The sequence below is a fragment of the Cynocephalus volans genome, chromosome 5 (genome assembly GCF_027409185.1).
Source record: "Cynocephalus volans isolate mCynVol1 chromosome 5, mCynVol1.pri, whole genome shotgun sequence".
Lineage (NCBI taxonomy): Eukaryota > Metazoa > Chordata > Mammalia > Dermoptera > Cynocephalidae > Cynocephalus > Cynocephalus volans.
In genome coordinates, this window is record NC_084464.1 from 23,951,104 (window position 1) to 23,968,163 (window position 17,060).

The 17,060-nt window shown below is 43.3% G+C and overlaps 1 pseudogene; it reads right to left on the reverse strand.

Moving 5' to 3' along the window:
• Positions 1 to 701: 701 nt before the first annotated feature.
• On the reverse strand, positions 702 to 14,536 carry LOC134378921 (dead end protein homolog 1-like; annotated as a pseudogene).
• Positions 14,537 to 17,060: the final 2,524 nt, after the last annotated feature.

Below are 17,060 nucleotides of genomic sequence, written 5' to 3' on the forward strand. Positions count from 1 at the left end.
GTGGAAGCTGAGAGAGCAAGACAGAGAAAGACAGACTCTCCTCTTCTTTTAAAGTCCTCAGAACCACACCCCTGACCATCATTTTAATGCATTTGCTCCTGCATGGTCCTACAATCCAATCACCTCTTCAAGGCTCCACTTTTCAACTACCATAATAGGATTTCCCACCCTCTTAACAGTCACAGTGGGGGCTAAGTTTCTTTCTTTTTTCTTTTTCTTTTTCATGTACAGCAACCAGGGATTTAAGATAAATACAACCAGCATAGAGAAACTCAAAACTATACATAAGCCAAACCCAGATGCCAAGAATTGGGGATGAAGGCAGGATTTCTGACCCTTTGGTTCAGCTGGCCCCGCAAATAAAATCCAACCAAAAGAAATCAAGAAAATAACCATGATTCATACTGGGCTGTGGGAGAAAGAGGGGTGACGGGACAAAGGTAGGTGTGGGTGTCACCATGGGGTCAGGTCTGACCCTGGGCTGGGAGGGGGAGGGCAAGGTCCTTCACCACCACATAAGCCAAACCCGAGCCACCCAGGTGCTATGAGGCCCTGCCCGAGCAGGGAGGCTGTGTCACACATGCGGCAGGACCCCGCCCCTCCCCCAATGGGATCAGACAGTGGCCACCCAGGCCTGCTGGGCTGGAGACTGACACAGGCTCTGCCTCCTTGTTTAGGCTGCCTGTGGAGAGAGGACGGGGTCACTGCTTAATGATGGCACCTGGCTCAGCCCCAGCAGACCACAAGAAGCCGGCCCCAGACTCACTCAGTGCCTCCAGCAGCTGTGCGGACGCCGCATCCTTGGCTACGTCATGCCCGTCCTGCCCATCTGGGGCCAGCGCAACCCAGATAAGGCCGCTGAAAGGCACTGGATGACCAGGGATCACTGCCTGGTACCAGAAGTGGTGCCAGCCAGCAGGTCCTGTGCCCAAACAGTTGGTGAGGAACACCGGGCTGCCCAGCGTCATTTGTTGGCACAGCAGCTGGAGGGCAGCCAGAGCCCCTTGGGACCCTAGCCTGTCCCTAGCCAAGGCCAATCGGCTGCCCTACGGCTGTAGGCAGCGCAGTGAGGGACCCGCAAGCTGCTGGCGGAGTCGCTGCTTCGGGCCTGGCTTGAGCCACTCCACGGCCACCTGCCCTCCACAGAGGCGTGACAGCCCTCCCACCAGGGCCTTTGGGGGCACAGCGGCGGCGGTGCACTGCGAGTTGAACTTGAGCAGCACGATCTGCGCGGGCGCCGCTGGGGCTGGGCAGCAGCATCGCCCCCTGCAGGCCGGGCCCAGAGGCTGCAGCGCGAGCAGCAGCGGCAGCGGCTCCCGTCGGCGGCGACCTGTCCACGCGCAGCTCGCTCTTCTCGCCGCAGCGGGCGGCTGTGCAGCGGGGCCATGGCGGCCTGCGCGCCGCGCCGCGAGCTGCAGCGGGCGTCGGGAAGCCGCGGTTCAGGCCGCCGAAGGTCATGGGCAGGCGGATCTCGCAGGCGGCCCGCCCGCTGCCACAGTGGGATCCCCTGGTGCTTGGAGACGTCCTGGGGCAGCCGCCCGAGAACACTTCCGAGCCGGCCGGCGGCGGGCTGCCTACCCGGCCTGGGGCTGGCCCGCCTTCCTTCCTCTGCCCCTTCACCTGCACCAGGTGGACGCCCGTCTCCCTGACCCGCGCCTCCAACGCCGCCTCGTTCTCTAGATTCACCTGCTCACCCCGGAGCTCACACGCCGGCTTGGACTTGTAAGTTTCTACTACAGAAAACCTGGGGAGTACAAGTCAAGCCTCAATGAGTTTGGGGGGACACAATTCAATCCACTACGCTTTCCCCCTACTTTAAAAAAAAATGACTTTTTGAAAACCAGGTCAGTTGTCTTATAAAAAGTATGTCATTCTGGAGCAATCTCATAATTTCTTTGTGATGGCATTTAACTTGTTCCAATAAGGTGAATATAGGTCTAACGGCTTAGAAAGGTTAAATAAAACTTTTTTCTTGCAAGAATACTGTCTGAACGATGTCAGGAGGTGAATACATCCTGGCAAGAGGTATGGAATAGAATGGTAGATTGCCTCACTGCTAGTGATGTTAAATTTGTTTAACTTATTTTTATTTGTTAGTGATGTTAAATTTGATAACCTGGTTCAAGTTGACAGCAAACTTCTTCAGTATGAAGGATGGTCAGTGAGCCAGCCATTTGTCTGTGGGTACTTTGGTGCTATGCAAGTATCTGCTTCCCAAGACCCTCTTTCCAGCTTCAATTATCAAAACCTAAGTCGATGATTTTATTGTTCATTCTACATTTATTAGATGGCACTTTTTTCTTTTCTTTCTTTCTTTTTTTTTCTTTGGCTGGCCAGTACCGGGATCTGAACCCATGACCTTGGTGCTACAAGGCTGTGCTCTAAACAACTGAGCTAACCAGCCAGCCCCCTAGGTGTCATTTTTCTATAAGGAATTTTCTCTTCTCATCTGGGGATAAACTGCAGTTCCTCCTAAAACAGGGCATACTTCATCATTTTCCCTTTCAATGTTGAATTTTTTATGTTTTTTAAATCTTTCTCTTCTTTTCCATTTTACAATGCTGGATTTTAAAGTAAGAATTAGCCATATGAGTCATCTCAAATCATGACGAATAAGTGTTTTTCCCCCTTGGTTTCCAGTATCATTAAGGATTTGTGGATTTTTTTTTTCAATGTTTTATAAAAAGTTATTACTATCTTTTCTTCGTGATGCTCAAATTGTCCCAAATTTGGGCAGTGGGAACTCCTTCAAGTTGGCTATGTAACTGCAGACAAGATAGACTTAAGTCTAGACTTGACAGAATCCGTCTTTTAGGGCCACGAGTCACATCCAGCCTCCTGCCTGTTCTGGTAAATACAGTTTCCTTAGAACACAGCCATGCCCACTTCATTCACATATTTTCTCTGGCTGCTTTTTACACTATAAAGGCAACAGAAACCACATGGACCAAAAATCCTAAAACATTTTCTATGGGGCCTTTTACAGTAAAAGCTTGCCAACCCCCTATTCTAGAGGCAATTGATAACATGATATTCTGTGCAAAGGGCTTTTTGTCTGATTACTCTTGTTATTTAATGATTTAAACTATTTTAAATTTATTTTTCTAATTGTTACTTAGATAGAGAAATACATTTGATTTTTGTATTGATTTTGTAGCCAGGGAATTCCTTAACTGATTTATTAATTCTAATAATTTAGCTGTTGATCTTTTTGGATATTCTATGATTATGTTATATACATATAATTTTATTTTTTCCCTTCTCATACTTATACCTTTTCTTTTTATTTATTGCCCTAGCTAGAACCACCAGTACACGTGAAATAGAAGTGCTGAAAACCAGTATCCCGTCTCTTTCATAATATCAGGTAGAAAATTTTAATTACTTTAAATACAAAACTTTCATGGAAATACCTTCGTATATTAAAAGGATACTTAATTCTTGGAAATATTTTCTCTTTAAATACATTTCTGGGGCTGGCTAGTTGGCTCAGTTAGTTAGAGCATTCTGTTGCCAACACCAAGGTCAAGAGTTCGGACCCCAATACCTGCCAGCTGCCAAAACAGAAACAAAAACCAACTTTTTGGAGTATAAAATTATGTGTTTTATTATAATATAATCTTTTTTACTTAATATATTCTGAGCATTGTCATTAAGTATTATGTTGTTTTTCTTCTACAAGATTTTAATACCTACGTGGTATTCCATCACAGGCTTAGTTAGACATTAACCCATTTCATCAATCTCCTATTAGAATTTTCTATTCTCTCCAAGTCTGTGACAAATTAACTACTTCCCTCTTCTCTCTCTCTCTCTGCTTTTCCTGTGTCTGATTAGTACAGGGATCCCAACCCACTGTTGCTTTCTGTGTGGTATTGATGATAAGTGGCGTCCTTGTTGGCTGCCTGTCTCTCGTGCCCCTGTGGACATCATGCTCTGTAAACTGTCTGCACAGTTCCTCACGGGTCGAGCCCCTTGGCTGCCCCCCATGTCCTCTGATGGGCCTTCTGGACTTAAGTAACATGTTCATTCCTGCATGCCCACTTTCCTCGGCCTCTTTATTCCTTTCTCTACCATCTTTCTGGACAATTCATGCATTTCCACTTTACCAGTGTTGGCTCTCCCTTTGTCCAGGCTTCTAAGAGCTCCCCTTTCCCCACATCCCAACAGCAAGTCCCCCCGCCTCCCATGGGACCTTGCTAGGATGTTTCCGAAGAATGAACTCCTGAGTCAGTTTACCCCTTCTTATCTATCTAGTCTTACATTCTGGCCCCCTTGATCAAGCACACTTAAAATCCAGTCCTAGTTGTACCTCTTTGGCTCCTGTTAGTACCTGCAAGCTAATTCTTGGAACATCTTTGGTGTAGAGTCTTTTTTCTCTCTTCTTAGGCTAGGCATGTCTGTAGCCAGATTTATCCTAGTTATCAGCCTAGCAACCAGGAAAGGATGTGGAGGAAGCTTCTGAGTGAGGCACCTGCTGCCTTGCAGGAGAGAGTACTCTATAACATCTTTCATCACAACAAAAGTGCTAACTCTTGCTAGAGAAGAGTGAGCCCCCTCTGCAAGCTCTGAGGGTTCAGGGGAGCCTATAGAGCTAGCATTGTCAGGGGCACCCATTCAGATGTCCCATCCCATGTTTCAAGGTCTCAGGATTTCCCCTCCAGGGCCCTGATCTCATCATAACAGCCCCACCTTGACTGAGCCTCAGATGTTGCTGGAGCCTACTGCTCAGCTGTGTGTGCTCTTCTGTGACACAAAATAAGGGTGCCTTGGGAAGCTTAGCCATTAACCACTTATTTCTCATTATCCCTTTGCAGAACATCAATAGACCTTAGCAGTCACCAACCAATTCCACTCTCTTTGTAGGCACTGTTTCCCCAAATTTTCAAATCACTGAATTATTGTGTGTACAATGGTGTTTCCCTCCACCAGAACATTTTCTCACCTGCAATAGTGTCCCCTCCACTGTGATGTTTTCCCAGCTCAGTGTCAGTGGAATTGTTAGCAACTGGGCCACACCTGTTTGCTATGACCTATCCTCGTACCACTTCCCATTCAGGATTAGGGACAGTGAGTGAGCCAATCCAAAGCCCGTCTTACTGCTGGCTTTGTCAAAGCCCACTCCAGGAGCTGCTTGTGTGTTTGGAACTTACTAAAAGAAGATGCCAAGACAAGATTAGACACACAAAATATTATTGAGGAGAAACCCCTGTGCAGGGAAAAATGGAGGGATGAGGCAGGAAGAGCCATACACTGTGCTGCAAGTCTGTATGAGGATTCTGTTGCTGCTGTAACAAATGACCACACGCTTAGTGGTTTAAAGCAACACGGGTTGATTATGTTACAGTTCTGGTGGTCAGAGTCTCACTGGCTTAAATCAAGGTGTAGGCAGGGCTGTGTTCCTTCTGGATGCTCCAGGGCAAACTCTGTTTCTCACCTTTCTTAGCTTCTAGAAGCCGCCAGCATTCCTTCCCTTGTGGCCTCTTTGTCCTCAAAGCCAACAGTTGCATCACTGTGACCTCTTGCTCTCACTATGACTTGTCCTTCTCTGGCCCTCCTGCCACCCTCTTCTAAGGGTGAATTCATGGGGCCCACCAGAATAATCCAGGAAAATCTCCCCATCTCAAGACCCTTACCTTAATCACATCTGCACAGTTCCTCTTACCACATGAGGTAACATATTCACGAGTTATGGGGATGAGGATGTGGACATTTTGGTGGACCATTATTTGGCCAACTGGAAGGTCTTTTCTCTGTAAAGGAGCAAGGGAAGGAAGGGAACTGGATAGTAAGACTCTTAGATGGTAGCATGCTTCCAAGAAAGTTTTTCCTGGGACAAGGGGGGGTCCTTGAGCTGCAATTGCTGGTCAGAGGAGTCCTGTGATTTCCAAGAACATACCCAGCCTAGTGTCTTTCCTCTCTCAGTCACTGTCTGGGTGGTGGATAGCTGGGGGGCCCCATGTGTTACATTTTCTGCTGCAGGAGACTGGGCATATATGCTCATGGCTGCCATAATCTGTTCCTGAACCAGATCTGCCTGGGGTTGTGTTGTAGCTCTATCACCTTGTTAACAACAGGAACTGGGGCAAATTACTTTAACTTTTTGGTGCCTCAATTTCCCCAAATGCAAAATGTGGATGATAATGGTACCTAATTAATGAACCCAATAGATTTCAATAGGGTTGCCATGAGGAATAAATTAGAACAGAGCTCTTAATGACTATTATCTATACTTACCTGCTGTTAATGGCAGAATGGGGACTCAAACTCTATACCCATAGCTATAATTTCTATGCCCTTTCTGGTATAGCATATTGCTACATGGAAAAGTCTTCATGGTGGGGTGGTTAAATCCCTGTCTCTGTTGCTTTCTGTGTAAAGGCTTGCAGACTACCTGGCAAAAATATTGTAGGGGAGATACCTGTCTTGGATGTCGGCCAGATGAGATGGCCATGTAGGTTTGTCTTATGCTCAGATCCTATGATTCCATGATCCTGTCTAAAGAGAAGTCTGCATGATACAGGTGGGTGTGTTGGCCCGGGGGTCCAATTCCTGATTAACTACCCTGCTCTTGTTATGCCTTTTTAGACTTTGCATTCCACCTGTCTTAACATTGGTTTAAGTCAACTGAGATACTTATACCTTCCCACTTTCCTTGTTTGGCTGTCATAATGAGCAAGGAGATAACACATCCTCTACCCCTTTCCCCAAATTAGTAATGTATAGAATGCTTCTAGAAGAAAAAATACTTTTGTACTGTCTCCCTTCTATATTGTTGACTTAAAGTATTTTCTGTTATTACTTATATATTTACAAACATAAAACTGGGCATAAATGCTTCATGCTTATACTTATTATGTCATTATATAAAATCAAATCAAATTTGTAAATTGAATACAAACAAAACCACAAAACCAATAAGGTTCAAATAAACAAAATTAACTAAATGGAATAGATTTTTTAAAAATAAAAATGAATTGTTGCTTGCAATAGTACTGGCTGCCTTAATGACAGTTGTTTTGAGTGACAGTATTTGGCCTCTGTTGGTAATTAAGCATTATTTATTATTTTCTCATTAGTTCAAAACAATTAGCACAGTATTATTTGTGATTATTAACACAGATTTAAGTGTGGGTATCAAAATGATGTGCCTGACTCATTTATAAGTAGTTATCCACTTATACTATATGAAATATACTTTTAATATTTGTTTTAGATTATGAAGATAAAAACTCAAATATTCAAAATAATATTATTGGAGAAAACTTGGGGATGTCTGGGAATGTAATCCATTATCAAACACTGAGATAATGAATGTGAATGTGATTGCCAAAGGAGTTAATAGTTGCTAGGAGCCATTGCTGAGACAAGATTTTAAGTTAAAAGCAGCTACCAAATTACATGAAGTAACATTTCTCATAACTCCCATCTCCTGACAGCATCATAACAGGTTGGCGAGGCTGATATTTCTGTTTCCTTTTGGATCTTCTTGGATCCCTGGTCATACTGCTGCTCCCTGTAGTCCTAAAGGAGGCTGTCAGAGTCTTGCAGGGGTGAGGTAAGCAGGGTTAGCCAGTGAAGCAGCATTTCTTAAGGGGCAAGAGCAGAGTGGGAAAGGGAAGGACAGGTACTAAGCAAGCCAATTTTCTGGACATGACCCCACCTTCTCTATTACCTAGCAGGCAGGACAATGGTTTTTCCTCTTTCAGACAAGTACTGGCCCTGGCGTCTTAAGGGTGCCATATTTATGGGACAAGAATAAATGGATTACAGGGCCTTATAGGATCTTTAAAACTTTTACTACGAGGTTAACAACACTACTAATGACTTTTGGGTTATGTTTCTGGAGAGATAAAGGGAAGAGGCTTGAAGGCTATGCTTTTCCCTTTCCTCTTCCTTCCTTCTCTGTTTCCCTTTATTTGCTTTTCTCTCTCCTTTTTCCATCTCTTCATGTGATTTTTCTCTTTGTCGAGGACATAGACATTCTAGGTGGTTGCTTTTCACTCTTTTCCTTGCCCTTGACTCTTTCTCAGTCATCACATTTGAGGATGTTTAATTACCTGACTGTTGAAGGAAGAAAATAATAATAAAATACTATTATGAATATTATTCTCACATGTTTGTATAATGTTTTAGAATTTATAAAATGCTGTTTTTTATACTTATGTATGTCATCTTGTTTAATCTTCACAACAATCTGTGATGTAGCTATTATTTTCCTATTTTACAAATGGGAAACAGAGGCTCAAAGACGTGAAGGGGCTCTTCCTCTCTGTCTTCTCCATTTCTGTTGCTTTTAACTCCTTGCCTTCTTGAAGAACCCAGTCATAAATATGTAGGCAAGACTGAATCAGATAAGGATATGTGCCAGGGTGGAGGAAGCTGCAGTTGCCCAGGATGGGGAGTCCGAACTTGACCAGAGTTGCTCCTAAATATTGACTACATATATCCAATATTCAATAGAAAGTGTGACCTACACTCAGGAAAACAAAACAAAATAGTCAATAGAAACCAAGTATAAATGGGCTCAGGTAAGGTATTTAACAAAGACTTCACAGCAACTTTTATACACACTTTAAAAATTAAAGGAAAAATGATAATAATTCAACAAATAAGAAATCTCTATAAAAATAAAAATTTGTTAAAAAGAACAAATAATAATTCTAGAGTTAAAAAATGTAATAATTGAAATAAGAAAATTGTTACATGGGCTCAATAACAAATTTGAGATGGCAGAAGAAAGTGTCAGCGGGCTTGAATATAGGTGATAGAAATCATCCGATTTAAAGATTAGACAGAAAAATATTTTTAAAATGAGTAGAGACCTAGAGACCTGTGAAATGAGCATACCAAGATACATGTAATGGGAATTCCAGAAGGAGAGGAGAGGCAGATAAAAGAAAAAAAATTCTTTTTGAAGGAACAATGGCTCAACGCTCCCCAAATTTGGTAAACAAACAAACAAACAAACAATACAACAACAAAAAAACCCATTTTATATACTGATCTAAAAAATTCAATGAGTCTCAAGTAGAATAAGCCCCCCAATATAAATACTTAAACATATTGTAGTAAAACAGTTGAAAGCCAAACACAAAGAGAAAATTTTTAAAGTCACAGAAGAAAAATTACTCATCACGTACAGGGCAACAACAATATGATTTACTGATGACTTGTCAACAGAAACAATAGAGACCAGGAGACAGTGGAATGACAAATTCTAAGTGCTGGGGAAAAATATTGTTAATAAAGAGTTCTGTATCTAATAAAAGCATTCTTCAAAACTGAGTGCAAAATAAGAACATTTCCAGAAAATAAAGACAGAGTATCAGACCCACATTACAAGAAATACTAAAAGAATTATTCAAATACTTCTCAAATATTCAAACTCAAAACTCTTCACTTTATCTCTCCAGAAACATAACCCAAGTCATTAGTAGTGCTGTTAACCTTGCAGTAAAGTTTTAAAGATCCTATAAGGCCCTGTAATCAATTTATTCTCATCCTATAAATATGATGCCCTTAAGATGCCAGAGCCAGGACTTGGCTGAAAGAAGAAAAACCATTGTCCTGCCTGCTAGGTTTGAAGTACTTCAAACTCTAAGGAAATGATACCAATGATCATAAAAATTCAAAGGACGAAATGAAGAACACAAGAGATGATAATATGTGGATAAATATAAAAGACTATATAAATATATTTCCTTTACTGTTTTTTTGTTAGTTTGCTTAAAAGATATAAGATTTTTTAAAGCAGTAATTATAACATTATATTTTGGTTTAGAACATGCAGATATAATATATATGAAAATGATAGGACAGAAAAGGAAGGAGAAGTGGAGCTATATCAGAGAAAAATTGCTGTATTTTGCTATACTTAAGTTAGTAAACTGAAGTATGTTGTGATAAATTAAGATGCATAGTATAATGCATAGAGCAAAAATATAACTGAATGATACATTGTTAAAAAAGTCAACAGAGGAATTAAAGCAAAGAAATTAAAAACAAAAGCGGAATTAAGCAAAAAAAAAATGCTTAAAACAAAAGGACACAAAGATGGAATAGAAGGGAAAAAAAGACATGAGATACATAGAAAACAAAAGCAAGATGGCAGATGTAAATCCAAACCTAATAATTACATTAAATTTAGATGGACTATACACTCCAATAAAAAGGCAAAGATTGTCATGTGAATTAACAAAAGCAAAATACAACTCCCCATGAGAGACACACTTCAGATATAAAAATACAATTAGTTTGCAAGTAATAGGATGGTAAAAGATACAGCATACAAATAGTGACCATATGAAAGCTGGATTGGATATATTATTACCGGGAAAAATAGATTTTAAATATTATTAGAGAAAAAGAGGGACGTATTATAATAACAAAAGGGTCAAAATATCAGGAAGATATAACAGTTAAAATGTATATGCATCTAGCAAAAAAGCCCCCAGATATATTAATCTAAAATTTGCAAAACTGAAGGGAGAAACAGACAACTCAACAATTAGAGTTTGAGATTTTCAATCCATATTCACAATATTTGAAAAATCAACAAGATGGAAAGTCAGCCAGAATTTAGAAGACCTGAACAATTCTACAAGCAATGTGACTTAACTGATATTTATAGAAAACGCTAACTCAGAAGAATAGAATATGCATCCTTTTCAAGAAACAAGGAACATTTTTCCCAAGAAAGGCCATAGTCTAGGCCTTAAAATAAATTTCAATAAATTTAAAAAGATTGAAATTATTCAAAGTATATTCTTAGTCTGTAACAGAATTAAATTTTTGAATTAAACACAACTTCTAAATATTTGCTGATCTATCAAATTTCTTTTGGTTGTTGAACAGTAACTTAGAAGAAACACTTAGGAACAATGCCTCCACATACTACCTGTTAACCATTTCCCCTAAATCAATCTCTGAAGTTTTCTGAAAGGTAACATCTCTCTAGGACATTGTCAGGAACAACTCATGACAGGACAAGGGGAGCAAGGAGGTACATCTGGCTGGTTGAGAGAGTGGCTGACAGGTGATATAATGAGAGTGGCCACAGAAAGGTCAGCAGTTAAATCAAAAGGAGTGAAAGAAAAGTAGGTAAGTAAGTAGCTCCACACCTACCCTCCTGCAAACAAGGAGTAAGAGTGTTCTAGAGAGAGGTCTTGGAGACGTGAAATTGCCTAGTGTGTTTGGGGAATTTAAAGTCATTCAGAAAGTGTACTGGGGCCAGAGCAAAGGGAAAGGCTGGCCCAGATTATGAAAAGTCTGATATGCCAGGACCGGGCATTGGCATTTCTCTTACAGGTGAGGAACGCCAGTGAAGGACCTTCAGCAAGGAAAAAGATATGATTAAATACGCGGATCAATCACTTTTGTGGCAGTGAAGCAGATGGATTGGAGGGATCGAGAGACAGTGTACAGCCAGTTAGGAGACTATTGATATATCCAGGTGAGAGGTTTGCTTGAACCAAGGCAGTGACAGTGGATGTGGATTGGGGAGAGGGCTGACAAATGAGATGTTTAGGAGGCAGAATCAGCAGCACTTGGAGACGGCTGGGGATAAGGTGGATGGAGGGCTATGAGTCACTCCCAGTTCTTGGGTGTGGAACACAATGTGGGTGTTGGGGTGATCTCTTAACACAGGCAGTGCAGGAAGAGGAGAAAGTTGAGTGTGGGGTGGGGGTGGGGGTGATGGGGAGATAGTTTTTTGGGATATATTGAGTTTGAGATATCTATGGGAAATTCATAGAAAGACATGGAGTTTGTGAGTTTATAACTTACTGTTGTCCTTTGTGGGTTTTATATCTTAGGAGAGTGGTTGTATTAGTCCATTTCTGTCGCTTATAACAAAATAGCTGGAACTGGGTAATTTATAAGAAAACAAAAATTATTGCTTGCAGTTTCAGAGGCTGGGAAGTCCAAAGTTCAGAGAACACTTATGGTGAGGGTCTTCTTTGGTAGTGGCTTTACAGCAACACAGGGGTTTCACATGGTAGAAAATGGTGGAGCAGAGCGAGAGAGACTCTCACACGCTCTCCTTTTAAAGCCCTCAGAACCACGCCCCTGATCACCATTATTAATTCATTCACTACGGCATGGTCCTACAATCTAATCACCTCTTCAAGACCCCATCTTTCAATTACCATAATAGGAATTCCCACCCTCAACAGTTACAGTGGGAGTTAAGTCTGTAATGTGTGAATTTTGGGGGACACAATTCAATTAATTCACAGTAGTGGTCTTAGAGGGAAATAAGGATTTGGAAACTGTAAGCATCTGGGTGTTAGTTAAAATTATGGGAATAAATGATATCTTGTGAGAAAAGGATGTAAAACAGAGGAGAAGATAGACAAGTGCTGGATTCTGGACTGTACAAGCATTTAAGGTGTGAGGTGCTGGAGAAGGGTCCAGCATGCATGACTGAAAGAAGCAACTGGAGAAGAGCCAGGAGAGAGCCGACCAGGAGAGGTAAAATCTAAAACAGGTGGGAGTGGTCAACCCTGTGGACCCAGCAGAGTGTTAGGTAAGTAATGGAAAAGGCTCCTTGGAGTTGGCAATGGGGATGATGATGACGGATGCGCTCAGAGTGGTGTCCATGGAATGGTGGTGACTGAAGTCACAGTGATGGCTCTAGAGGGGACTGGGAAACAGGGAATGGAGACAGCCAGTGCCCACTGTTCTTCCAAATGCTTGTCTGCCTGTAAGAGGGATCAGATGCAAGCCAAGGATGGAGAAGCAAAACTCAGGAACGTTTCTCTGTGTCTTTGTTTTAGGGCAGTACAGACTTGAGCATGTTGACAGGAGGAAGGGAAGAAGCCAGGAAGAGCAGCTGCAGATACAGAAGAAAAAAATAAATAAAATTAAGGGGGAGACAGCCTAATTTGGTCCTCTTTGGGACCACACGGGCTCCTGAGTAGTGCTCAGGGAAAGGTGGGACTTCGAGGTGTGATTTCTTTCTTTAGAGCTTTCTGGGAGGGCGGGTTAGGAGCGGCGTGGAGGCACAGTCCACCCGGATGATGTGGCAAGGCCTGGGCACCAAGGCCAGCGTGTCTGTCCCATCAAGGATTCTGACTGCTTCATTCCAGTTGGAAGGACATAGGATTGTCCACTGTCCCTGGTCTAGTCCCCCAGATCTACCCAGCCCATGTGCTATTATCCCTTTTCAACTATAGAATTAAACAAAAAATTGCAAAAGCAGGTTAGGCTAGAGGGGCCCTTAGAAGCTGTCTGATGAGTTATTTTCAGATGAGGAAATGCTTGTCTAGAGATTAGGTCAAGGGCGTACAGCTAGTAAAGGAGAGTTAGTACTAGAACCAAGGGTCCCAGGCTCCCTGGCCAATGATCTTCAGTTTCACCAGTTCAGCCTTTCCCCATTTGCTGGCCACTAGTCCAGGCAGGGAAGTGATTCTGTTTCCCTCATTATTATCATTTTTGTCATTGGATCCCATTTGGTGCCAAGTGGAGTATGCGGGGGCTCAGGGGTTGCAGGCCCTGAACCTCCCAGTAGCCCCTTTTATCCCCCCGCCACAGGATGAGCAAGAGAGGGAACTGGTAGGATGACTCCTGCCACCCTAGTGACCAGGAGAGCCCGGGAGGAAGGTGAGGATGCCGCCCGCCTATTCAGCCCACAGAGAGACACTCAGACGCGGTGGGGGTTCCGTCAAGCAGTTCCGTTTATTTTCACACAAGCACCTGCTTTTATAAGCATATGGCAAGGGGATTTCCTAACTTCAACCTGTCATCTTAAAGGTCATGTGAACATGCATCTTGCTCTAATGCTTTGCTATTGCAATCATGCGGTGAGCATGAGTGTGGAAATATCTTTTATCCAATAATTTTAAACTATGTCTTTCCTTGGTCACTCCCCGGCGGCTTCCATCAGGCGCCATCCTTATCTCTCCTGTCCAGGCGAATGTTTTCAACAGATGACATACGCATATGTGGGTGGGGTCGTGGCTAGTTCTCTGCCCCGGGAGGAGGTGTGTGGCCTCAACGCCCCAACAGGAGTACACAACATTTCTGCTTTGCTCTTGCCTCTTCTGTCGCTAGACAAAAGCAGCTGGTTGGGCAGATCACTTTGCAAAAATCTTCATTGTACCCCACACTCCTATCCTCACTCCTGTTGAGGCACTGGTGAAACCTGCTAACAAGAATAAAAACTACTATTTTTTTAGCACTAACTATGCTTACTATGTGCTGGGCAATGTACCAAAGCATGTTATTTAATCCTATGAGTTGGTACAATTATCATGGTCTTGTTTTTACAGATGAGCAAACTGAGACACAGAGACATCAAGCAATTTAGCCATGGTCACCCAGCAAAGGGGAAGAACCTGGATATAAACCCAGGCAATCTGGCTTCTAGGCCTATGCACACAATCTCTGTGCTATACTACCAAGGTGAGGTGCTTAGGGATGGCCAGAATGTGGCTGCCTCCTCCTCAGTGATCCAGCCATCAATGTCGCTTCCCCAGCTCAGCTGCTGCCCACTCCCAGAACCCCATCCTTGGGACCCACGGGAACCCACCATCGGCCCTTCCTCCTCCTCCTGCTCCCCTGCAACCCTTCTCCAGCTGAAAAAACCATTCTGGCAATTCAAGCCTGACGTCTTGTGAATTATGTTTCTCTAAACTGCAACATTAATAAGGGCCGTGTGTTCCTCAAGGATCATTAATTACAAACACGTTTTTATTTCCCACTGAAATACGGCCTGTGTTTCTGCTCCACACAGCTTTGGCACAATCTTGCCAAATGTGCCTGTGTGTTGCTTTTGACATCTGTTTTGACTTTCCAGCAAACAGCCCTTGTAGTTCCCTGCTCTCTGCATCTTTCTGCCTCCTTGGTGTGTGTCTCTTTGCCCACATGCTGAGAGTTCCCTTTTGCAAGCCTGGATAGAGGTGGAGGTGCCCACTGCTCAGCCTTCTCCAATCAAAACCGGTTCCCCTGCTGCTGGGGACAGTGCAGACTGGCCAGGGGTGAGGGAATCAAACAAATGATACCCTGCTGATGTTCCCTCTCAAAGACATCCCTGGATTTAAGAGGGTTCCAATAATTGGAACGCTCTGGGTAACTGGGTCCCTGCCTCTGCTCATGCAGCTTTCCAGAAGTCAGATCTACCGATGGACTCCACTTTTAGGCCTAGGCTCTGAGTCAAGTGGGACTGATGTGGGAAATCTGACAGGAACCCTCTTCTTCTCCCATCTGCTGAGGTTTGGAGATAGCAATTCTATGATGTTGACTGTCTCTGGTGACAGTGGTTAGACACAGGCACCTCTGGCTTCTACAGCCCATAAATTGAAGCAGATTTTAATCTCCCTGCATTGTTCCTATCCATAGACATGGTCTCTCGCTGGATTTCCACTCCTTAATCTACCTGAACACACTAATCTACCTTAGAACGTGTCTCCTTCTACATCAGTGATTTACAACCACAGCTGCATATTGGAATTGCCTGGGGAAAATGTACAAAACCCTGATGCCCAGGCCACTGCACAGACCAATGCAGAATCTCAGAGAGTGAGACCCAGGCATTAACAGTTTTTAAAGCTTCTTGGGTGATTGCAATACACAGGCAAGTTTAAGAACTCTTCTAATGCATGCTACTCAGAGAGGAATCCATGCAACAGTAACATGAACATCACCTGGGAAGTTATTAGAAATGCAGAATCTCAGGCCCCACCCCAGACTAACTGAATCAGAATCATCTACATTTTAATAAGATCTCCAGGTGATTCATATGCACTTTAAAGTTTGAAAAGTACTCAGGCTCAAAATGTTTTTCAAACTTTAGCATGAAAGAATCACCCAGAGAGCTTGTTAAAAATAAAAATCCAATTTGGTAGGCTTGGGATGGGGCTGGGTATCTGCTTTGTTAACAAGGTCCCCAGTTAGTTCTGACATACACTGTCCTGGGACCACACCTTGAGATGCACTGCATCTAGGAATTCAGCTCAGGCCTCCTGGGCTGCAGACCGACAGCCGTGATGAGGCTCTAGATCCCGGGCAGCAGTCTTGTAGGAGAGGAGAGGTCTCTGGAGTCGGGGGAGACTGTCCGTTGCCCACTCCTGTAGCTGGGCAGATTCCAATCTTCTTGCCAATGCTGGCTGAGCTCTCTGGTCCCCGCTGAGGGAGGTCCTCTGCCCACTGTCCTCAGCTTGCCAAGGTTTGCAGTTTTTAAAGAGCTATATATTTTTTAATTGAGATATAATTCACATAATGTAAAACTCATCATTTTAAAGTACTCAGTGCAGTGCTTTTAGTATATTCATTATAATTTGCAACCATCACCACTATCTAATTTCAAAACATTTCCATCACCCTCCAAAAAGAAACTATCACTCAGTAGCAGTCAGCCCCAATTTTCTCTTCCCCCTCTTCCCAGGCAACCACTAATCTACTTTCTGTCTCTGTGGATTTGGCAATTCAGGACATTTCATCTAAATAGCATCATACAATGTGTGGCCTTATGTGCCCGCCTTCTTTCACTTACCATGATGTTTCCAGGTTTATCCATGTTGAAGCATGTTGAGGGATGCTCATCCATGTTGAAGCATGCAAAAAGGTCTGCATTTTTGCTCTTCCCACCTACCACCAAAGGGCATGATTAGGCTTGACTGTGTGCAGGAGAGCTCTTTCTCATGTCTCGCCCCTTAGCTCCCAACCAGGAGGCCTGCAAAGACAGCAGCATTGGCTACAGGCTGGGCACCACCAAGGACTGTTGGAACAAGAAAGAGTTTTCCAGGCCATGTGGTCCAACTGCCTCATTTCCCAGATGAGGAAACTGAGAAGAAGGGAGGCTTTCCTGCACTGCTGCAGCCCCTCCAAAACACTCTGGGGCTCCCCAGAATGGAGAGAAGAGGAAGCTGTGGGAATGGGGGAAGGGCTGGGAGAGAAACTGGAAACAAGAAAGCAGGTGCCAGGAGGCATCTATGTCCGAGTCTGGAACGCCATCTGCCAGAGGAGGGAAAAGTGAAGCCCAAGGCTGAGATTTATATCTAGTATTTTCAAGTTTTCAGAAGACAGAGCAGACAAGACACATTTATTGAGAGATGATA